The sequence below is a fragment of the Symphalangus syndactylus genome, chromosome 2 (assembly GCF_028878055.3).
Source record: "Symphalangus syndactylus isolate Jambi chromosome 2, NHGRI_mSymSyn1-v2.1_pri, whole genome shotgun sequence".
NCBI classification, from domain to species: domain Eukaryota; kingdom Metazoa; phylum Chordata; class Mammalia; order Primates; family Hylobatidae; genus Symphalangus; species Symphalangus syndactylus.
This window is the reverse complement of record NC_072424.2, coordinates 108,193,186-108,216,957: the sequence shown is the minus strand read 5'-3', so window position 1 is coordinate 108,216,957 and position 23,772 is coordinate 108,193,186. Positions and strand designations below refer to the sequence as shown.

At 37.3% G+C, this 23,772-nt stretch overlaps 1 protein-coding gene and 1 long non-coding RNA gene across 6 annotated transcripts in view; one reads left to right on the top strand and one right to left on the bottom strand.

The window, feature by feature from the left end:
- Positions 1–10,504, top strand: part of LOC134733214 (uncharacterized) — a 101,249-nt gene extending 90,745 nt beyond the window's left edge. The window contains exons 4-5 of one of the 2 annotated variants that reach the window (XR_010116738.1): positions 836–927; positions 10,264–10,504. This is a non-coding gene — a long non-coding RNA (uncharacterized lncRNA). The remainder of the gene's footprint in view (positions 1–835; positions 928–10,263) is intronic. The other variant, XR_010116737.1, reaches the window with a different exon arrangement.
- TMEM200A (transmembrane protein 200A) overlaps positions 1–23,772 on the bottom strand; it is an 82,048-nt gene that overhangs the window by 6,455 nt on the left and 51,821 nt on the right. The window contains exon 1 of one of the 4 annotated variants that reach the window (XM_063621981.1): positions 15,463–15,732. The exons of the other annotated variants lie outside the window; for them this stretch is intronic. The gene's annotated coding sequence lies outside the window, so the exon portion shown is untranslated. Of the gene's footprint in view, positions 1–15,462; positions 15,733–23,772 lie in introns of those variants that run through there. 4 annotated transcript variants of the gene reach the window in all.

Sequence of the window (23,772 nt, the reverse complement as noted above, 5' to 3'; positions counted from 1 at the left end):
AAGACCAGCACTGGCAACATAGCAAGACTCCATCTCTACAAAACATTTTTTTTAGCAAGTTAGCCAGGGATGGTGGCAGATGCCTGTAGTCTCAGCTACTCAGGAGGCTGAGGCAGGAGGATTAATTGAGCCCAGGAGCTGGAGGCTGCAGTGAGTTACGATCATGCCACTGTACTTCAGCTTGGGTGATAGAGCAAGAGCCTCTCTCTCTGAAAGAAAAAAAAAGAGACAAAGAAAAAACAAAGCCTAGTGAAACTATAAAATCTAGAGTGAGTGAATCTACAGGCTCTGCATCTTCAAACTGTAATGCCAATTGGTACAAAGTGTTCAGTATATGCAAAAACAGCCTAAATCAACCTTTTTTTTTTGGTCAATGCTGCAAAGCTACATGCCCTCCATCCTACACTTTTATGACTGTTTTTTTTTTTTTTTTTTTGTAAGTTTTTCTAAGGCATGAGAAATGTAAGAATCCTGTTAACTAGTCTCCTCATTGTAACAGGCCATACTTTTCTAAGTTTTAACAATAATAGTAATAACAACCCACACTGCTTAGGGTCAGGCACTGTTCTAAGTGCTTTAGTACAAAAACATTTGTTCTCACAATAATTCTGGAGGAGTAATAATTGTAATATCTATTTTTCAGGTTACTGAGGCTAAGAGAGCTTAGGTAACTTACCTAGAGTCACACAGCTAGGAGGTTACCCCCAGAGCCTCCCATTTGAGATGGGGAGTGGCCTCCAGATTTGCTTTCATTTGAGGTTTTCTTTTTTCTTATTCTGATTCCTGTTTCCATAATACCAAATGCTAAAGAATGCTGCTCTGCCTTTAAAACTAGGCCTGTGGACCAATCAACTCCCATTTTTCAAATCTCAGTGATTGCCTGTGAAAAGCCATGGGGAGTACATAAGTTTGAAGGCCTCACCTTGGGTGAGTATCTGGCCTCTTGCACCTGTCCATACCCCTTCAGTGTATGAAGATGCAGACTCAAAGGAGACCACTCTCTACCTCCACATCCTCCTCTTTGCTCTCCACCATGCCTGACAGGGCAGGGCCGGGACTTACCCCCTCAAAGATTCAAGTGAAGGATTTTACTACAGTGAATTTCATTTTGTTAACTTGGGAACAGAATTTCTGCTTATCAGTCTCTTTGGATCCTAAGCCTGGCTTCCAAAATCATGTTGTCCCTCTCAGTTTGTGTTCATTTGCAAATATTATAAATCTGACTTCCAAAGCTTCACCCAAGTGTTGGAAATTGAAGAAAGTATAGAGCAAAGAAAGCTCTGTGATATTCCACTAGAGACCTCTTTCTAGGTAGACACTGTTAATTTGTTTAGATATTCATGTAATTGCAATAAAAATGGACACCTGGCATTGAAGTAGACACTGGGCTCAAAATATGTTTCCTGGCCTGAGACTATATTGATCAGCAACGATCATTTTGATGACGTCATTTAACTGGTTATAAATAAATCTAACTAGAAGGCCAGCCACACTTAATGTTTCCATATTCTTCAAAAAGAGATCATGATTTTGTCAAAGGCCAAGTTAAAAGACAAATATGGGCTGGGTGTTATGGCTCACATCTGTAATCCTAGCAACTTCGGAAGGCCAAGGCAAGTGAATTGCTTAAGCCCAGAATTCAAGACCATCCTGGGCAACATATTAAGACCTTGTCTCTTAATTTAAAGAAAAAAAAAAGACAAATATGTATATACTCTGCAGACAACCAAAACTACAAAATTAGTTTGGGCTAACTTTTGGCTACATATTGATCATCTTTTTTTTTTTTTTCATTCCCAGTGCTCATAAACCAGCCACAATTTTGCTAAGCAATAGACATCAAGATTACCAGCTTGAAATTCACAAAACACACCTTCTTTACTTTGCAAACTAGGATACTGTTGGGCTATCTCCAGGCCTTTCCCATCTTACATAAAACTGAGATTCACTGTGGGTCTTGGAGATCATCTGTAGAAAATCTTATTTTCCACCTTTCTCACTACAGAGAGACGTACTCTTGCCTGCACTCAAGCCCACTGTCTGCTTGCCTCTCTTGGGTTCACTTCCCTTTGAACCATTTGCCTTTGCAGACAAAAGCTCTTCTTGACGAGAAGATTTCTGCTTTGTGAGTCATGTGTAATAATACACTACATACCGTCCGTTCTAATCTTCAGGCTTACCTCTCCTATTTTTGTTCTCATACTAATCTTAAAAGCCTTATTGCTGTCCTTTACCCTTTTTACAAGCTTAAGCACATTCTGGTATGTGCTTTTTACGGCACTAATCCATACCAGTTTTTAGTATTCTCACACTCACAGAAGTTTATGCCTATGTATTTATGTCTTCTAACCATACTGGCACGCTATTCTGACCACACTGTGAGCCTATAATACATTAGACATGGTTCAATTATATTTGAGATAATGATAATTACATAGACTTCCAGAGCTGAGAGACCTTAGACATCTTTGGATCCAGACATTCCTTTTAGCCATCTAAAGGCCAGGAATGTTATTGAAGATCAAACACTGAATTAGCAGACAGAATAGAACTGGAATACAAGTTTTCAGACTCCCAGTCCAGTGTTCATTCTTGTTTATATATTCCCTTTTCTGTTGTTTTTTCATGCTGTCCCAGTGCCTTGGCAGAGTGCCTGGCATATACTAAATGCTCAGTGAGTATCTGTTGACTGTGAACTGAGTTGATGAAGGTTTGAGTATGGTTGAAATGTTCTAGGCACTAGGGACACAAAGTTAATAAAACTTTGTCCCTGATTTCAAGGAGTATGGAGTCCAGTAGGAAAACAGTAGAAATAAACATTTAAAATAAAATAATTGCTATGATGGAGCTACAGGAGCAAAGGAGAATGCTCTTCCATACTATCTGAAGGAGTCAGGACAGGCTTCCAAGAAGTGGTGGCAGTTAACGAAGGCTTGGCACATAAATGAGGGTATGCCATGCAGATAGATTCTAATTCATCCTTGTTCCTATTTCATAAGGGTCCCTGCCCTCTGATTTTTCATCATCTTCCCAGTTGAAGTGTGACTATTATTTTAAATATATTTGATACTGTCTTATTTACATGTTTGAATTTTTATCTTTATCTGGAGGTTTAAAAATTCACCAGAATGTGAGGCTGTCTGCCCAAAGGAAGTAAAAATTAATCTATGCCTTGAGTACCAAACAAAAACATTATATAAAAACCCCATGTGGTATCCACAAATGTGACAGATGGAAATATTTTCTGTTCAAGCTAGAACAATTTTATGACTTTCTTCCCAGTTGAGACATTTCAAACTTTTAGAATAGGATTTTTAATCTATATCTTTACCAGAATTGAAAAAAGAAAATTCATCTGGGTGACTAAGAGTTCAATCACATAAAGTTTAAAAAGTAAAAATAGAATAAAAATCATTTTTGGCTGGGCATGGTGGCTCATGCCTGTAATCCCAAAACTTTGGGAGGCCGAGGCAGGCAGATCACCTGAGGTCAGGAGTTCAAGACCAGCCTGGCCAACACGGTGAAACCCTGTCTCTACTAAAGATACAAAAAATTAGTTGGGCGTGATGGTGGGCATCTGTAATCCCAGCTACTCGGGAGGCTGAGGCAGGACAATCGCTTGAACCTGAGAGGTGGAGATTGCAGTGAGCCAAGATCTTGCCACTGCACTCCAGCATGGGCAACAAGAGCGAAACTCCGTCTCAAAAAAAAAAAAAAAAAAAAAAAAATCATCTTTTAGCGTGTAGCGTAATTGTTTTCCACATAGACACTGGAATCAGAGAGACAGAGGCCCATGTCTTTGCTTCCTCATTTGATGGCCATGCAAGTGGCTTTTCTTATCTCAGTTCCTCCATCTATAAAATGGCAAAGCCTTCTTTGATATACAGTATATGGTGCACTTGAGGCAGAAGACCTAGCAGGCTTGAATCCCTACACAGCCCTTAGTACTTAATAACTACATTTGAACAATGAATCAACCTCTTGGAGCCCCAGTTCCTTCATTTGTAAAATGGGTATAGTAACAGTACCTGTAGGATTGTTGTGAAGAGAGGATAATGAATGCAAAGCACAGTTCAGTTCTGGCAATTAAGGTCTAAGTGAGTGATATTAGTGATATCAGCTGGGTCTCACTACAATGAATTTTCAAAGATAAGTTATGTATATAATGCTTACTTTTGTGTTGATTGTAAGAAGTTCTCAAACAATAGCTATTACTAACTCTTCATAGCTCACATTATTCTTTTACTGCTCTACTAGGCAAATTAAAAATATACTAAGTTAAGTAATTAATGATGACTTTCTGTCCATGGAGAGGTAGTTATGACTGCAAGTTTGTTCTGAGACTTAAGAGTCAAAAACTATCTGAATGGAATCTGTATGTTTTAGTGGCAAAAGCATTAACAATTTGGAAGTTAAAAAGAACAGTTGAATTTATGTAAGAGAGACAGTTGGGAGATATAGAAGGAATAAAGCATGCCTTTCTTTTAAATTCATTCTATTTCTTCAGATTTCGAGACTTGTCTTGTGACAAACATAAAAGCAATAAGAAAAACAAGGTAGGAAAACCTAAACCCGTTCATCTGATGTTTTTAGTTATCTTTGTGATGCAATTGGATCAAATGCATGAGTAATCTGATCAATTCTGCAAGGACTATTCTGTTTCCATTGGGACACCCGAGCATAAAACTAACTGAAAATGGAGAGGAATATGGTGCCTGGGCATATGGGGAGTAGAGAAGATGCCATAAGGGTGATAGAATGTGAAATCTGCAAAATGTTAATTCTGTGGCAAATTTAAGCTATGATTTTATGGACACATTCTGAAGATCTTTGCTGTTCTACCTTGGGGAGAATTATTTCTCAATATTCAGTATAGTTCTACATTCACTTGAATGCTGGAACTAAAAGGAAATACAAAATGTTTAGAAAATTTGCAAAATGATATTCAAGTCATTAAATGTAAAATATTACTTTATGGTCAAGTACATCTTGAGCCTGCAGAAAATGCTAGGAATAGAGACAAGACTGCCCTTGGAAATCTATACCTGTTCTGTTAGTAATGCCTTCAAAATCTGCCAGCCTGACAAACTGTAAAATATGGGCCCACACCAATTATGAGCTGTGTAACAATGACATAGAACAAGTGCTCTCCAAAGACTAAAAGCCAGAAGCCCGTAGAATACAGAAGTTTCCAGGAGGCCAAGTAGCAGATCTATAATGAGCTCAGAAAACACCCTGCTGAGACCCTGCGGGAGGCATTTTCTGCAGGAACAGAAGAAATTAGAAGGCCATTTCCCTCAAAGTCGAAATATGCTTTCCGCCCCACATCCCAACTCCTCAAATCTGGACAAGATCTTACACAATCACTGTCACACTCCCCATTCTCTGCATTTCCTGACAGGAAGGCGACTTGAAACTGGTGTAAAGAAACTATCACTAAAAATGTCACCAATTTACTAAGATGCAGGAAATTAGCCAAGATATTCCTGGATGAAGAACTGAAGCATTTAAAATCACAAATTGGACTTTTTACAGAGACTCCTCCACTGCTGGAAAACATATAGTAACTTCACTTACATGATAGTGGCTATGTTTTTGGAGACACCATTGAATAGTGAGACTCTAATAAGTATTAATCTCATTTCCGGTGATTTTAAATACCTGTAAAATCCCACACACTGTTGGCTTTCCTACAGGGCAAGGGGGAAAGCTGGAAGACAACAGCAATTTCAATTCTAGTTGCTCCATGTACTATTAAATATCTTATATACATAAGTCTACACTTTGACAAGAAACACAGTCATGTCCATATTGTTAAGGCTACTAAAGGTCTTACATTCTTAACTTTTCTAAATAAGGAGCCATCTTTCACCAAGATAAAATCACCATCTAAATGAACAATGAGTTGTGCCATCTTTTAAGCTACAGACTAATATACTGTACATTAAATTTCTTAAGAAGTTTTCCAATTGATGGTAGCTCAATTAATAGTAAAGCATTCTTAAAATTCTATACAAACATTAGAAAATTGTTCAAATTACATCATTTCTGCTAGAGAATTTTACATATTTTTCATAAGTAAAATCTAAGTAGGATCATCCTTAAAGCAAGGCAGAAACAGGTGTGAAGGGAGACTTCCTCGGGAATGGCAAGACCAAACTTCCCATCACTCACAGAAAGAATGATCTATTCCACTTGTAAATGCAAAATTCTTTTAGCATTTAAGGGACATACAGGGGTTTTTCAGAGAAACTCCATGGAGGAAACCTTAATGGTAAATGTATTAGAAAAAAAAAAAGAAGATGGTGGAGAAGCCTGTGACTATTTCTGGACTATTTCTGTTTTCATCTTTTTCCCTCTCTTCTCCTACTTGTGCAGGTTAGTGGCAGCAAGATGAATTGAAGAAAACATAGATTTTCAATTTTTAAAATGTATTTCTCAGTCTGTTTTTCTTTTATCTATTTCTCTTTGGAAACTACTTGCTATAGGCTGAATATGTCTCTCCAAAATTCCTATGTTGAAATCCTAGCCCCCAAAGTGGTGGCATTAGGAGAAAGAGCCTTTGGGGGTGATTAGATCCTGAGGGCAGAGTCCATGAATGGGATTAATATAAGTGGAATCCCAGAGAGCTCCCTTCCCCCTTCTACCATGTGAGGACACAGTAAGAAGACACCATCTATAAACCAGGTAGTGGGTCCACACTAGATACTGAATCTGCTGGTATCTTGGACTTCCCAGCTTTCAGAACTGCGATAAATAAGTTTCTGTTGTTTATAAGCCATCCAGTCTATGATATTTTTGTTATAGCAGCCAGAACAAAGTAGGACACTCCACATGCTCATGGTAAAAACCCAGCAGTACAAAATGAAGAGGGAGTTGCTTCAGCCTCTGGTTCTCCTTCCCCAATGTAACATGGTGTTGGATTTCTTATAGCTATATCCAGAGAAGAATGTTTTCTCATTTGGTTTTCTAGAACAGATTTATACACGTTTTTTAGCGTATTGAGGAAATCAGGTTTCTGGTTATAATATGTGTGAGAAGCATGTTTAATTTATATTTTTACCTTATTTGATTGTATCTTTTATCATACAGAAAATTTCAATTGTATATGGTTAAACCTATCAGTATGTTCATGGATGGTTTCATGTCATCATTAAAAAGACCTTCTGCAATCTAAGATTATATTTAAAACATTCTCCCATGTTTCTTTCCAGTAATTTTATGGTTTAATTCCTTGCATTTAAATTTTTTGATGCATCTGGGATTTCTTTTTGTGTAAGAATCAGGCAGGGATCTAACTATTGTTTACAGGTAAACAATCTCTCTTCCCTTGGTTTGAAACACTACCTACATTACATATCAATTTCACATATTTGTACTATATACCAAATCCAGTATGTATTTGGGTCAATATTAAGAGTTGTCATTCTGTGATTCTCCTGCCTCAGTCTCCTGAGTAGCTGGGATTACAGGCGCATGCCACCATGCCTGGTTAATTTTTGTATTTTTAGTAGAGATGGGGTTTCACCATGTTGGCCAGGCTGATCTCGAACTCCTGACCTCAGGTGATCCACCCACCTCGGCCTTCCAAAGTGCTGGGATTACAGGCATGAGCCACTGCTCCTGGCCTCATTATTTTTCTTTGTCAAAAGATTCTAGTCTGTTCTTACACATTTTATGTTGCACATGAACTTTATAATTTGATTTTTTTAATCCAGTTAGTAATTTTTATGGAATCATGCTAAATCTATACATAAATATATGGAAAATTGGTGTTGTTACATTGCTGTAGCATTTTATCTAAAAATAAGTTTTATGCCATAGTTTTTTTTTTTTTTTTTAACATAGACCTTTCTCATTTCTTGTTACTTCTTATTTCCTGGGTACTTTGTCATTGAGTTTCTATTGTATATTGGTATACAATACAAATGGTATTGTATATTTCTTTTACTCTCATTTCTATCTTCAAGTAGTTGTTTGAATGTAGGAAGGCTACTGATTTTTGTGCATTGATTTTGTACTAAACCACCTTACTAAACTTGCTAGCTGTTTAAGAAAAACAGTTTCCAGTTCATTCTCTCAGGTGTTCTAGAAATACAATTATATCATCTTGACATAGTATTGTTTGCCTTCCTTTTCCTAATTTTAAAACCTACAATTGCTATTTTCTAACTGTATCACTTAGTGCCTCCAGAGCAAAGGTAAACACAACTGGGATGAAGGTGTACATCCTGGTTTCGCTCCTGAATTTAATGGGCACACCTATTGTTTCACCACTGAAGTATCAATCAATCAGTGCCTGCTTTATTAAGAGTTTTCACCTAGAATTCTAGAAGACAAAATTAATTGGTTCAGAGTGGCTGTCAGAGAGAAAGCTCTCTACTAGAGAGTAAAACAGAGAAAGTGAAATGAAGGAGCAGAGAAAGGGCAAAGAGAAGAAAAAAGGAAAAGGTGGAGGATAAAGTATAGGAAGAGAAGGAGAAAGTTGTACTGGGGAAGAAAATTATGGATTAATGACAATATTAAATATCTGAATGCATGAATAAGAATTCCCATATACCTTTTTAAATGTCCTTACTTATTAAAAACAATCTCTTCTTTGAAAAAACACATGTATCTAAGGACAGAAATTTTGTGCCTGGGATTTTTGAGATTGCTGAATTATCTACTGAACATATGAGCTGAAGGAAAAAATTGAGAAGAATGATTAATTGCCTAAGATGTCAGGAATATAACAAAAATCAGAAAGAATGCTTAGCAGTAAAAATGAGTTCAAGAGAGGCCTAAGATAACAATAACAAGATAAAACCACGTTTGTAAAAACACCATACATACATACTACCACTTTCTACAAGGATAGTGTAATTTGGAATTATGCCTCAGATATTTTTAGCTTCAAGTATCTTCTACACTTTTTAATGGTTTGTTTCCTCTGCAATGTCCTGTTAGAGATAGCAAGCCAAGAGAAAAGTGGGTAGAAAACTTTGATAGTTGATTCACAGAAGAATAAAACATAAATGTTCTGTTAACAAATGAAAAGAAGAATGAGCAAAGAAATGCAAACTAAGGTAATCTCAAAAGTGAAAATATTAACTTCACTTACTAATTGGCAAAAATGAAAAAAAAAAAAAACACAAAAAGATTGATTATGACCATTACTGGTGAGGTATAAGGGAAGAAGTTCTAATAACCTGTCAATGAGAGGACAAATTGGTACTTTTCTTGAGGGTAACATGAGACTTTCAAAAATTGAAATGTCCATTCCCTTTGCCACCCCCTGCCTGCTGACTGCCAATTTCCCTTCTATGAATTCTCCTTTCAAAAGATTTGCCCAAGAATACATGAAACTATGTATAAAGATATTCATTGCAGCACAATAGTAATGGCAACAACTTAGAATCCACTTAAATGCTCAGCAACAGAAAATTGGTTAAGTCAATCATGCCGCCTCCATATAATGGAATATTATACAGATATTTAAAAGGATTAATATACACTAAAATGAAAAATGTTCACATGATATTTCTGAGTTTTTAGAACAGAAATAGATCCTGTTTATGGCAAACATACAGAATGTTGTTGGTGATATGTAACAGAACTCTCACTTATATGTAACTGTATTATTGACCTATGCAAGGAACAGGTACTGTTTTTATCTCATTTCCAATTTGGAACTCTAAGTACAGAGCAAAAAAAGGATGTTGAAGCCTGGAACGTAAAAGGCAAACCAATCTGGTACATATTCGAGTTATTAGGTGCGCTTGCTAATTTAAAACAGGTGGAGTGTAGCCTTCGAGGCAAAAATGCAGGACTGGAGCAACTAGAAAATAGCTAAAATCACAACCAGACTAAATGAGAAGTTCAGGAAAGAAAGACTTACTTATGACACATTATAATCTTGAAACACTGAAAACAATTCTACCCACTTGGACAACACCTGAATCTACTGGGTGTAAAGTAGAATAGAGGATGAATTTAGAATTGTTATCTGCCTTTATAAAGTTTATACTCAAGAATCTGTTTAAGGCTAATGCTGTGCATTGTAAAGCAAGTGAGAAGTAAGCCTTAATCATCATCGATGAACTTTCTCTGCACCTGGGTCATCCCGACTTATTGACAGCCTCCTCCTGGGCTCCAAAAGGGACATGGCTTCCTTTCTTTCCTTCCCCAAAGCGCAGTCCCCATTGTGTTTATGTCTGCCTACCTTCATGCCAACTCATCAGTGATCTTTGCTTGCTCTAACCTTACAACTTTGATTCACAGATGGAAACGGCTTCTTTCTGAGAATATCCTGCGACTTCAGAATGATTACTCTCATAAAGCATGCAGCCACAGAGGCTGGACAGAGATCTTCAGCCTTGTGATGAAGGGAAACTGAGCTGGGGTTCCAGAAAGGATTCTTCTCCTTAACCTAATTTACGTTCATCTCCTCATAAAGATGATGAAGCAAGACTGAATTTTATTTAATTTTCATGCATTGAAATTAAATCTCCATTCCACTCCCTCCGTTTATCCTGTTTCATCTTTTGTGTGCTGCACAGCCCTGTTTCTACAGAGACCGTGAGTCATCCCAGTGGGCGAGGGTCTGTTTCATCAAGGCCTTAAGGCTGGAGCCGGTCGAGGCAGTGAGAGGCCACTGTCCCTGGCACTCAAGGGTTACGCCACTGGAGGCTTTTCCCTGTCTACTCTCAACCTACAGAAGGAATATTTACATTTGACTTTTCTTCAAAGCATTAGAATCCCTGGGGCTTATTTAAAATGAGTTTATGACAAGGGAGAGCAGTCCCCTACATTCAAGTTACTTCAACCGCAGTTTTCTTGATTTTTTTCATCAAAATCAAATACTAATAGTGTTGAGTTTTTGATATGTCTATGCTTTCTAAATAAATAATTAGCATTTGTTTACATTTCTTGATCCTCAATGGTATCAGATCCACAGACAAACATAACTTACTGTAACACACTATTTTTTTTAGCTTTGCTGTACTTTCATGCAAAACCATAGATTTGTAGTCTTTTGGAGATTAATGGAATGTTTGTTGGCTTATTCACATACCAGCTCACTTAATCCTCGTAACAATCCTGAAAAGTAGTTATCAATATCCCCTTAGACAGATGAGCTAAGGTCCAAGAGGATAGGTAATTGGTATGTAAGTGGTTGTTTTAGCAGCTCTTCCAACTCAAGTTCTGACTATACAATCTTTGCAGCCACTATATTACTTCCAAACTGGCTGTGTCTTCAAAATGAAAATGCTGTAGAGAGTTGAAGTAATTGCTCAGCTTTCTCAGGCTTCAATATCCTTTGCTTTAATATATGTACGGGGTGTCTGGATTATTTTTGTATTACTTTTTGAGTGATGAAGAGGACTCTCCTTTCTTCCTAAATCTGAATAAGATAATGAAATCAAGTAATGAGGTAAATCAAATAGCATTCTTAATTCTTCCAGAACAATGTTGATAATTGGTTCAAATTTCTAGTTTAGTATAATTAGAAAGCAGACTCCAACTCAACTTTATTTAGCTCTGCTCATGTTGTTTTCAATCCAGACCAATTATAACTTCAAAATTCTATGCTCCTTTATCCAAGGGAACCATGACTTTTATCTTAAACTCTTGTGATGTTTAACATTGATTTCTGCAGAAATATTCAATAGATACTTGCTGAGCACTGCCATGAGTCATGACCAGAATCTGTCACTGAATCCAACATCGTCTGTGCTCTTACTGGGCTGAGGGTCTAGAATCAGGGAGACGAGCAAGTATTACTAGGCACAAGGATGGGAGTATTCATGGGGCACAGAGAAAGGCCAGAAAAAGAACTCTGGGGATGGAGTAAGAGGGAGGGAGAGAGCAGGAGAGGTTTCACAAAGAAGGTGACCCTCAAGCTGTTTTCAAAGAAAGGAGGAGGAAAAGCAGAGAGGCAGAGAGGAATTCCCAGCCTGGAAAATCAAGGGAAGACAGCTACTAGCATAGCATGAATTGATTTGCATGCATTCGGACTGGCTGGGGTTTAGACTTAAGAAGCATAACCTTCTATCAGCAACTCCCAAGCAAAAGACAGAATTCACTGGTAACATCTCTAGGTTTTACTTGATGAAGATACCAGTCACCATCACGGCTCCCTCACCCATCCTTGGTGATCCTGGAATAACAATTTCTTCCCATAATTTGAGGACTATCTACTGCTTAAAAGGTGATCTCAGGACTCAGTTAAATTGAAATTAAATAAAGTTAACTAAGGTCTACAGCCTTACTTAGATCAAAGTAAATATTAGTTAAATGGTGACTTTTTAATAATGATTAACTCCAGAAAAAAAGAAAGAAAAAAGTTTTATCCTAAATCTTTCCCAAAAGAATTGCCAAGAAGTTTTAAATTATTCATCTGGAGACTTTGGGGGAAAGTATGAAAAATGAGAAGAAAGAGTGAAAATTAGAAATGAGAAGAGAACTAGCATTTATTGAGTCCTGATTTTAGTTTTTAGCAACTCAATATATATTGTATTTAGTTTCAGAAAAATGCAGGAGGAAAAATTGCTGCATTTCATTGATGCTCAGAAAACGTCTGTAATTTGTTCAATGTCACACAGCTAGGAAGCAGAAGGAAAGCTTTCAAATTCAGATCTGTTTAGCTTAAAGATCACACAATTTCTCCTTCATAATACCACAAATTAACAGAAAAAGGATTAGGAGAAGGAAGCATAATTGAAAATTTTTGGAGAAAACAGATGAGAAAGAAAGAAGACTTTATGAATTTAGAATGCAGTTGGAAAAAATATGCTAAAGAAAAAATTTTAAAAATATGTTATTTAAAGAAATCAAATGCGTCTCTGAACTGCATAGCACAGTGCCCTGCCTTTGATAACTTGCAACTGTTGGTGAGGACCAAATGAGTTCAACTTATAACCTTTATAGGAACTCACTTCTATAAAAAATTATCAAAACTGTATGTGAGAAGTATTCAAATACCTCAAAACAGAAGCAAAAACACATACCACCTAATGCGTAAATCAAGCTCAAATATTCCAAACAGCACGTAATGGTGGCAACATTTAATCTATTTAGTTTCTTATGTATCTTATTATTTGGAGGCATAATTTCTGGTGTTTTTTCTCTTTATTGCTATAGATTGGACCATCTGTCTCCAAACCTAAGAGAATACCAAAAAATGACCCCTATCACCCCAAACTGACTGACGTTTTCAAACCTAAGCAGGTTTAAAATTTCATTTTCTTCCTAAAGTATCACATGGAAATATTAACAAAAGGTTTTTTTATTAGCAACATCTGTATATATATTTTTCTCCCTTTCTGGGGGGGGGTAATTTGGCAACATGTACTTTTTTTCTTTCAATTATTTTAAAGCAATGACTTTCCAACTAATTAGGGTGTATTCAAATAAAGGAATTCTATGTAATCATTTAAAATGTAAGAAATCATTTAATGACAGGAAGAAATGTTCAGTAAATATGTCAAGTGAATATAAAGACAAGGTGGTAAGCGATCTCATTTATTTGAGACTTTTTCACACGTACACATGGCTGGAATAATAGATACCAAAATATACACAGCTGTCTATATTCAGCTGCTGACTCAGCAACACAAATGTCCCTGTAGTAACAAGAGGCACATGGAGAACAGATATACATAGAGAAAACACCCAGATAAGCCATCTGAAAAAGAGCTCACTCCATGGTCTAACTAAATATAATTTTAATTTTCCTCATCTATTAAGTATTACCCCAAATAGAAGGCCACTTAAAATACAGCCTTTCATTTCTTCAAAGTCACGTATATCTTTATTCTAAAAAGTCAAATTACTTTGTTGTTATGCCAAGTTCAATTTGAGAGCTACAACTATGAATTTCTAGCTTAGTCAACTAAATGATAAAATTCCATGTCAAAATTATAGATACATTAATCTTATCCTCTACAAATACTTCTCTTTAATGATTTCAAAAATGCCAACTGGCTAATTAGCAAGATACCAGAAATATAGTAAGAACACTCATATAAGTTTTTTAAATATTTGGTTGAAAGGGTCCAAATGCCTTCACTATTTTGACCATATGCAACTTGCATTAAATGCTGAATTGGGAAACCCTCTCTGAGGCCTTCGGGTACAAAACAGTTCCCATGTTTTGGAATTTGCAGTCCGTAACAATCAAAACAACATTCAGGAAGATATATAAAAGACACAAGTATTATGATATCCCGAGGAGAAATAATTAGGATCATTTCAACAGTTCAAAAGCAACATTAAAAACTACAATAAGGCTGTGTGTGGTGGCTTACGCCTGTAATCCTAGCACTTTGGGAGGCCGAGGCAGGTGGATCACTTCAGGTAGGGAGTTTGAGACCAGCCTGGCCAACATGGTGAAACCCCTCTCTAATAAAAATACAAAAATTGGCTGAGTGTGGTGGCATGCATTTGTAGTCTCAGCTGCTTGGGAGGCTGATGCAGGAGAATCACTTGAACCCAGGAGACGGAGGTTGCAGTGAGTCGATATTGCACCACTACCGTCCAGCTTGGGCAACAGAGCGACACTCCATCTCAAAAAAAAATAAACTATAATGAGATACCTCCTCACACCTTTCAGGAAGGTTATTACCAAAAAGACAAAAGATAACAAGTGCTGGCAAGGATATGGAGAAAAGGGAACCCTTGTACACTGTTGGTAGGGATGTACATTAGTACAGCCATTATTAAAAAGTATGAAGTTTCCTCAATCAAAAATAGGACTACCATACGATCCAGCAATCTCTCTTCTGTGTATTTATCAGTATGTTGAAGAGATATCTGCATTCCCATTTTCATTGCTGCATTATTCACAATAGCCAAGATATATAGAATCAACCTAAATGTCCAGTGACACATGAATAAAGAAAATGTGATAAACATGTATATATACATATATACACACACCCACACAATAAAACATTACTTAGCTTTTAAAAAGAAAGCAAGCTTCCCATTTGTGACAACATGAGTCAATCTGGAAGACATTATGTTAAGTGAAATAAGCCAGACAAAAAGAAAAATACTCTATGATCTCACTTATATGGAATCTAAAAACATCAAGTTCACAGAAGCAGAGAGTAGAATGGTGGTGACCAGGGGTGAAGGGAGGAATGGGAGATGGTCAAAGGGTACAAAGTCTTAGTTACGTTAAGAAGAGTAAGTTCTAGAGATGTAATGTACACCAAGGGACTATACATAGTTAAAAATACTATGTTATATGTTTAAAATTTGCTAAGAGTAGATCTTAAGTGTTCTTAACATGTACACATGCACACACACACACACACACACACACACAAAGGTAACTGTGAAGAAATGGATGGGTTAATTAGCTTGACTATAGTAATCAGTTTACCGTGTATATCAAAACATCATGCTATGCGCCTTAAATACATACAATTTCAATTTAAAAAACAAACAAAAATATCTAAGTAAAACCAGTACCTGAGAATAAACTAACATCCGCAAGTCTTGGGACGTAAGGAGGTAATAAGAGAACAAGAAGAGTTCAGATGGAGTAACGCTGCCCAAAATACGATCCTCGGGCCAGCAACACTGGTATAACCTGTGAGCTTGTCGGGAATGCAAATTCATGGTTCCACTTCTCCCTACTGAATCAGAAGCGCTGGACCAAGCGAGCCCAGCAAACTGGTTTCATAAGTCCTCCAGGTGATTCTGATGCCTGCTGAGGTTTGAGAGCCACTGAGCTCAAAGAATTTCTGGCACAGATGCAGCCTCTACTCAGAAGAAACAGAAGGGGAGGGGACTTTCTAAAACAAGAAAGATTCTTTTTGGAAGGTGGAAGGAGGTGGGGAAAGGAATGCTGTTACTAGAGAAACATGACTTGAGGCAGCAGTCTCCAGCATGTCCTCTAGGATCAGGGAGACTCCTTGGTGCTTGCCCAGTGGTCACAGCCTGGCCATGAAGGATGGAAGAAGAAATGAGTAGGAAGGGAAAGACAACAAGCGTGGGATTTCAGGGGGCCCTGCACTGAGAAAAGGTTCCCTTGTGCTCTCCCTATGCCTAGAATTCCTTTAAATGGGACAACGTTTTTTGTTGTTCACTCAGTCTGTTCTTCACTTACTGTTACTTGGAGACATTGCTGGGAACTAAAGACCCAAGGCTGAAGAATGTTAGAATCTTTACTCCAGAGGGGCTCATAGGCCAGAATGATATATTTAAGATGAAAGTGCCAACTGAAATCACATATTCCCGGAGGTCCATTGTTTAATTGCAATTTCCCAACTCCATGAAGTTAGGCATAGAGAGGTGACTTACTTTGGTCAGAAAAATGTGAGTGGAGACATGTTCCTCTCTTCTCAGTGAAAAACTTTTAAGAGCTAGTGTGTGACACGACATGATTCCTTCCCCTTGCCATGGTGACCAACAACCTTCCAGATAGCAATGGGTCAATCAACTCAAGTTCTCATGTAGGGATAATGTGGAAGAGGGACTGGCCAAATCACAATGGACATGAGTAAGTGAGAAATTCATCTTTGTTGTTTTAAATACTGATATTTAGGGGTTGTTTGTTACTGCACATAACCTATTCTGACTGATACAAGTAGGTATTAGTATTATTCCAATGTTATATATAAAGAAATAAAAGTGAGATTAAAACAACTTACTAAAATACAGAGAGGTGGTGCTATAGTCTGAATGTGTCCCCTCCACCAAAATTCAAATTCATATGTTGAAAGTTAATGATCAATGTGATAATGCTAAGAAGTGAGGCCTTTAGGAGGTGATTAGATCATGAGGGCTCCACTGTCATGGAGAGGATTAATGTCCTTATAAAAGAAGCTTCATACAGCCTTCATCCCTTTTGCTTTTCTACCTTCCACCATGTGTAGCACCACCTTCCACCATGTGTAGCACCACCTCCCACCATGTGTAGCACCACCTCCCACCATGTGTGGCACCATCTTGGAAGCTGAGAGCAGCTTTCACCAGACACTGAAACTGCTGGCCTTGATCTCGGAGTCTCCCAGCCTCCAGAGCTATGAAAAATAAATTTCTGTTGTTCATAAATTAGTCTGTGGTATTTTGTTATAGGAGCAAGAACAGACTAAGACAAGTGGTGTTACTGAGTAAATGTTTTCGGTTTAATTCCTGATGCTCTGGCGTCAGGAGCCAAAGGAAATTCAATTACTTGATTCCACAAAGATTCCCTCTTGTAGCTCTAGTTCATACTTTGTCACATTGATATGTGTTTATATCACATGACTAATAACTGATCAGAAACTTCCCGCATCTAGACAAAAAATAATGAATGCTGGAGAGGCTGCAGAGAAAAGGGAAGTCCTATACACTGTCAGCAAGAATGTAAATTAGTACATCCACTATGCGAAACAGTATGGACATTCCTCAAAAAAATAAAAATAAAAATACCATATGATCCAGCAATCCCACTACTGGTTATTGATCCAAAGGAAAAGAAATTAGTATATCAAAAAGATGCCTGTACTCCCATGTTTATTGCAGCACTATTCACAATAGCAAAGATATGGAATCAACCTAACTGTCCCATCAACAGATGAATAGATAAGGAAAACATCGTATATACACACAATGGAATAGTATTTGGCCACAAAAAATAGTAAAACCATGTCATCTGCAGCAACATGAATGGGACTGGAGGTCATTATGTTAAGTGAAATAAGTCTGGCACAGAAAGACAAATATTGCATGCTATCACTCATATGTGGGAGCCAAAAAATTGGATCTCACTGAGGTGGAGACTAGGATGGTGGATTCCAGAGGCTAGGAAGAGACTGAGGGGGAGTGGTGGTATGTAGAAGTGTTGGTTAATAGGTATAAACACACAGTTAGATAGAAGAAATAAGTTCTCATGTTCAATAGCAGAGTAGGGCAGCTATAGTTAACAACAATGTATTGTACATTTCAAAATAGCTAGAAGAGAGGACTCGATATGTTCCCAATACATACAAATGAGAAAAATTTGAGGTGATGGATACCCTAAATATTCTGAGTTGATCATTACACATTCTATGCATAACAAAATATCACATGTACCCCCAGAAATATGTAAAATATTATATATTAATTTTATAAAAAGAAATTGCGCTTATCTAAAGAGGTTAAGCATATTGCCCACTGTGACTCAGTGTGTGACCAAAGGAAGGACCCAAACCCAGATCTTTCTGACTCTAAAGCCTGTGGTTTTATCACAATGCTACATTGCTGTCATGGCTAAATGTACTCTAAACCAACTAAAAGTTCTCATCTCAACTCCACCCTTAATAGCAATAACCTTGAGGTAATAATTTAAGCAATGACTTCAGGTTTTTATTCGTAAAGTGGGAATATTTACCCTCCCTTCCTCACAGGTTGCTATGAACTAGACTGAATTTTAAAGGTTTGCAAATCATACATCTAAGAATTAGAAGTAGTAAATCATAACATTTCAGCTCTGGGACACTCTCTGGTTCGTGAGTGGCTCTAGAAAAAAGTAATAATTTTGTATTCATCTCTTTAGAAGAAAAGCTTTTTACTTTATTTGTGATGGAAATAATACTACTTCATTCTAGTCTCCTCAAACAATATTAAACATCATTTGATTTTCTTTTGATGACTCAGAGTTGTTTTGGTGTGTTTTGATTATGAATATCAACCAGGACATGGTTTTGTGCAATCCTCTGACAGCTGTGTGAAAAGCCAAAGTCTTTCCTTAAGAAGCTTATCTATATATGATCAAGAATGAGAAATGACTTTTTAAAAGCATAATCATGCCAAGAGGTGAATGTGGTTAGTGTGCTCACACTAGTGAAGGTCTGCAGGAGTCTGGAGGAGGAAGGGATGGACACTAGGCCAATACTGCAGAGTTGTCTTTTCCTGCCCAATTCATGACCGAGGGTTTTAATTTGCTGTGGCCCTGGAAATGAGATAACAAAGTAAACAGGCTTATGGATGTGTGCAAATTAAGAGCAAGTAAAGTTGGAGTGAAGACTTTGAGTATACATATATGCGTTGGAGTTTATGACAACTATTTGACTTGTTTGATTATGAATATCAACCAGGACATGGTTTTGTGCAATACTCTGAAAACAAAAAGCCAAGGTCTTTCCTTAAGAAGTTCATCTACATATGATCAAGAATGAGAAATGACTGGAGTTTTTAAAATTTTGTGTCTACTTCCTGGTTTTGCTTCATCCTTAATAAGCAAAGGTCCATAAAGTATAAAGTTATGATACTGGATAGCCTTTAAATGGTTAAAGAGTTGTTAGATATGTTGTAGCCTTTGAGTAGGGGAAAAATCTGTTCTAGATTTTACATTCCATATAATACAAAGAATTCATAAAGAATCCTTTCCACTTATTCAGGGTTTGCCAGTATATTTAAATTTCTCCACCTAAAAGATTCTTTCTATACACACTTATATATTGCTAAATCAACTTCAACTTGGATAGATAAAGCTGTTGATATTTTCAAACTACCTTTTAAAAAGCACCACCCATTTGTGCTCAAATTTTCATAATTTTATTTTTTTCAAACTCAGATTGTCACAATAATTCAATGCCAAAAGTAAGTGTTTGAGTGGCATTCAAATCAGTCTTTCATTCACTCACTCATTTGTTGCATTTATTTATTTTCATTCATCTAAGAAGTATTTAATTAGCATCTACTATGTGTCAATCACTCTGCCAGGGACCCAGGGATAAAATGATGAACAACTCAGACTTGATCCTCACCTTCTTAGATCTAAATCTTGAGTGGAAAGATAGAAATTAAACAAATAATTATACATATGTATTAAAAAGAGAAAATGTAACATGGTATGGAAGTGAATATCAAAGGTGGGCAATCTTAGTCTGGAAGGTTTTAGAAGGCAGTTTGAGGAAGTGACTTGAAACCGAGATAGTGCAGGGAAGGGAGAGAAGACTAGCATGTGCCAAGTCTCAAATACTGGAGTACCTGGTTTCAAAGAAATGAATGAAAAACAATGTGGCTTGGGCAGGGAGGTGAGTTAAAAGATAGCAGGGCAAGACCATCTGAGATTTCATAGATCATATTAAGGAGTCTGAACTCTGTCTTAGGAGACACCACGATTATCTCTTCTAGCAGAGATAGAACAGGATCAGATTTGCATTTTTATAATATTCATGCTGCTGTATGGAAAGGGGCAAAAAATAGATGTAGGAAGGAAGAAGCCCCTACAGTAACTCAGGAAAGAGATGACAGCAGCTTGAACCAGGGTGGCAGTCACTAGGGTGAACAGAGTAGACAGAACAGACAGCTATTTAGAAGACAGAATACAAAGACCTTGACACTGGTCAGTAAAGATGAGCAGCTATCAAGATGATGCCCAGTTGCTGGCTTGAGCAATTGGATGGATGATGGCACCTTTTACTGGAATAAGAACAAATGAAAAGAAGCTGTTTGAGGAAAGAGTTTAGTTTTGAATATGTTATTGGTTCTTACATTCCTAGAGATTTGCTGTTAATTGACTATATGTTTAGACACACATACACACACACACACACACACACACAGAGAGAGAGAGAGAGAGAGAGAAATCAATCCTATAATCAAAACTAAAAATTTAATCCACTAATAAGCATGAGGCTTAGTGACTATGAATCATAATAATGTTGTTTTTCTTAGTGAAATACAATCTCTGAATCTTCACACTAGAATCAAATGCTGGCTGATGAGTATAATTTAGGACTAATTTCTGTTCTCTTACAGCATCATTTATTTGATAACGAAGAGGAACTGTGGTAGCATTTAGTATAAAGTAATTGTTAAATTCAATATACTATTAATAAAACAACAAGAAAAGGCCTGCCTCCAACTGCTTCCAAAATAAAAAATCTTAATAAAAATCAATGTAATTATGACATTTATCATTTTAATGATAAAAAGAAAAAAAGCCACAATATTTAGAAAATATTTGGTATATAAAACACTTTGAAACCCTGAAAGAAGAAAGAATTCAAAGTATCATTGTTACCAAATACATTACTAGTTTGATTTTCAAATGACTTGTTTCAACACAGATAATGAATTTTCACTAATGATGCTTGCATACTGTGACACTTCCTTACATACACATAGCACAATAATTCAGCTACACATCATATCACAGATTTTTCTTTTAGGTTTGGGCGCAACCTCAGACACCCTTCAATAACTGTCTAGTGGCAGCAGGAAAAGGAGGGTTTCATGACATGTGGGTAGAGGAAGGATATCTCATGAGCATGGGAGGGGTGGATAGATTTCTCATAATTTAGTAAACGACGAAAGTAGGGCTCAAAGAGACCCCCACATCCTTTCAAAATGTAAGGATCTGCCATGTTATGGAGACTTCAGCTCTTTTTCTAAGTACTGGTAAATAGTTTTGTTTTCATTATATAGAGCTGATTTCTTCACCAAGGAATGGTGCAATTCATTAATAATGAAGCTTGTTATTGGCAAGTCAAGCACACGAAAGTGAGGAGAACATATTAAAGGATGTGTCCCTCCAGGTTTGAATTTTATCACAGGGTACACAGGAACCTTCTGCTCATTCTCCCAAATCCTCCCGTCCTTAGTACCTTATTATGTGCTCAGTAGGAAAAGAAACACCCTCTCTTTGAGGTCGAACCTTTCTTCTTTCCAGCCCCTAATGGTCCCTAACTCCCTGGTTGGCCTCTGTTCCTCAGAGCAACCCCTTTCCTTCTGCTTCCCTTGAGGATAATTCTGCAAGTCCTTCCATTCCATTGAATTGCATTCCACATAGGGTGGTAGGGATGAGCTTTCAGTCCCCAGGGGTAGATTATCTACAAAACAATAAAATATTTCATGCTGAACCAAATACTTGACCTCCTATGAATGAATATGCTAAGGAGCCTCCGACTCTTCCTTTCCATTTCATATCCAAAGGTGGGTTTGGAAGTTCAGTATGGTGCTGGCCCCATAAAAACAGTCTGTGCAGAGCAAAGAAAAACAGCCCTCAAACCATACATACATATTTGCTGGTTTACTTGTTTATGATGTGTCTCCTCCACTAGATTATAAAGGGAACATTTTTGTTCACAAGTTCCTAGCATAGTGCCTGACACATAGTATGCTTCAAGTGACATTTATTGAATGAAGGTGGAATCCAGAGAACTGGACTTGGCCAAATGATGTTACAGGAGTCATTGAACTATTCTGTGCTCATGAGGTTGTGAATTTCAAGAGAGACCATGCATACATTCTTGTACTGAATTATAGATATGTGACAAATTATTACAGTATTTACAAGCACTCTTAATGAAAATTCATCTTTACTAGAATGAGTCATTTGAAAATTAAACTAGTAATAATTTGGTAACAACACTTTAGGTTCCCTCTTCTTCCAGAGTTTTAAAGTGTTTCATATCCTAATATTTTCTAGATATTGCAGCTTTTTTTTTTTTTGAGATGGAGTCTTGCTCTGTTGCCCAGGCTAGAGTGCAGCAGGGCGATCTCAGCTTACTGCAACCTCCACTTCCTGGGTTCAAGCGATTCTCCTGCCTCAGCCTCCCCAGTAGCTGGGATTACAGGCGCCCAACACCACGCCCAGCTAATTTTTGTATTTTTAGTAGAGATGGGGTTTCACCATGTTGGCCAGGCTGGTCTCAAACTCCTGACCTCAAGTGATCCACCCACTTCAGGCTCCCAAAGTGCTGGGATTATGGGTGTAAGCCACCGTGGCTGGCCTCTTTTTATATTTTCAATGTCATAATTACATTCATTTTTATTAAGACTTTTGTTTTGAGAACAGTGAGAAGCAGGTTTTGTTGTTTTCTTAATAGTAAATTAAGTTTAACAATTATTCCATATTGCCAAAGAGATTCTCCTTCAAGTAAAAAATAAATAATACTCTAACAGAAATTAGTCCCCAAATCATATACATCAGTTAGCTTTTAATTCCAGTGTGAGAATTTAAAACTCCTATTTGGAAGAGGGAAGATAATGATATTCTAAGCACATAATGTTCAAAAGCTCTAAAGCAGTAAAAAGTTTGATATGTTCTGGGAACAGAAAGAGGACCAAAGTGGCTGAGGGGCTCGTCATGCAGCCTAGATAAAAAGTGTGTGATTTGTTAAGTGTGTTTAAGCTGGATTGTGACACAATCTGATATGCAGATATCACTTTGGCAGCTGTGAGGATAATTAATCCCAAAGTGGCAAGAATGGAAGCAAGAAGTAGACCAGGTGAGGGATGTTGGTGGCTTGGACTAGGGTTGTGATAGGAGATGCTGAAAGGAACAGAAGACAGGACGCACCACATAGCAGGTGAAGGACAAAAATCAAAGGAATTTCCAGATCTCTAGCTGGGGGGATGGCTGTGCCATTTATTGACATAGGGAAGACTGAGAGTAGGAAGAAGATTTGGCCTGAGGAGAGCAGTCAGTATTGGGAATCATGAGTTCAGGAGTGGGCATGCGAGTCTGAAATGCCTGTGAGACATCAAAATGCAGATGTCACACAGACACTGGCTACAGGTGCATGAAGCCTGGGGATGCCTACTTGACATCTGTTTTGATATCTCACAGGCATCTCAATGACAAAGTTTTAACACAACACAATTGAGACAAAAGAGCAATCCAAAGTAGAGGGCTTCACAGGCAGTTCCAGGGGCAAGATCTGGGCTAGAATACAAACTTGGGATTATCAGTATAGATTCCATGTGTAGAATCAGAGCAACCTTACACTTTTGTTCTGTTTAAAAGACCACAGATATGATGCAAGGTAAATGAGAAACTGCTGGCACTTGATTCTGAAG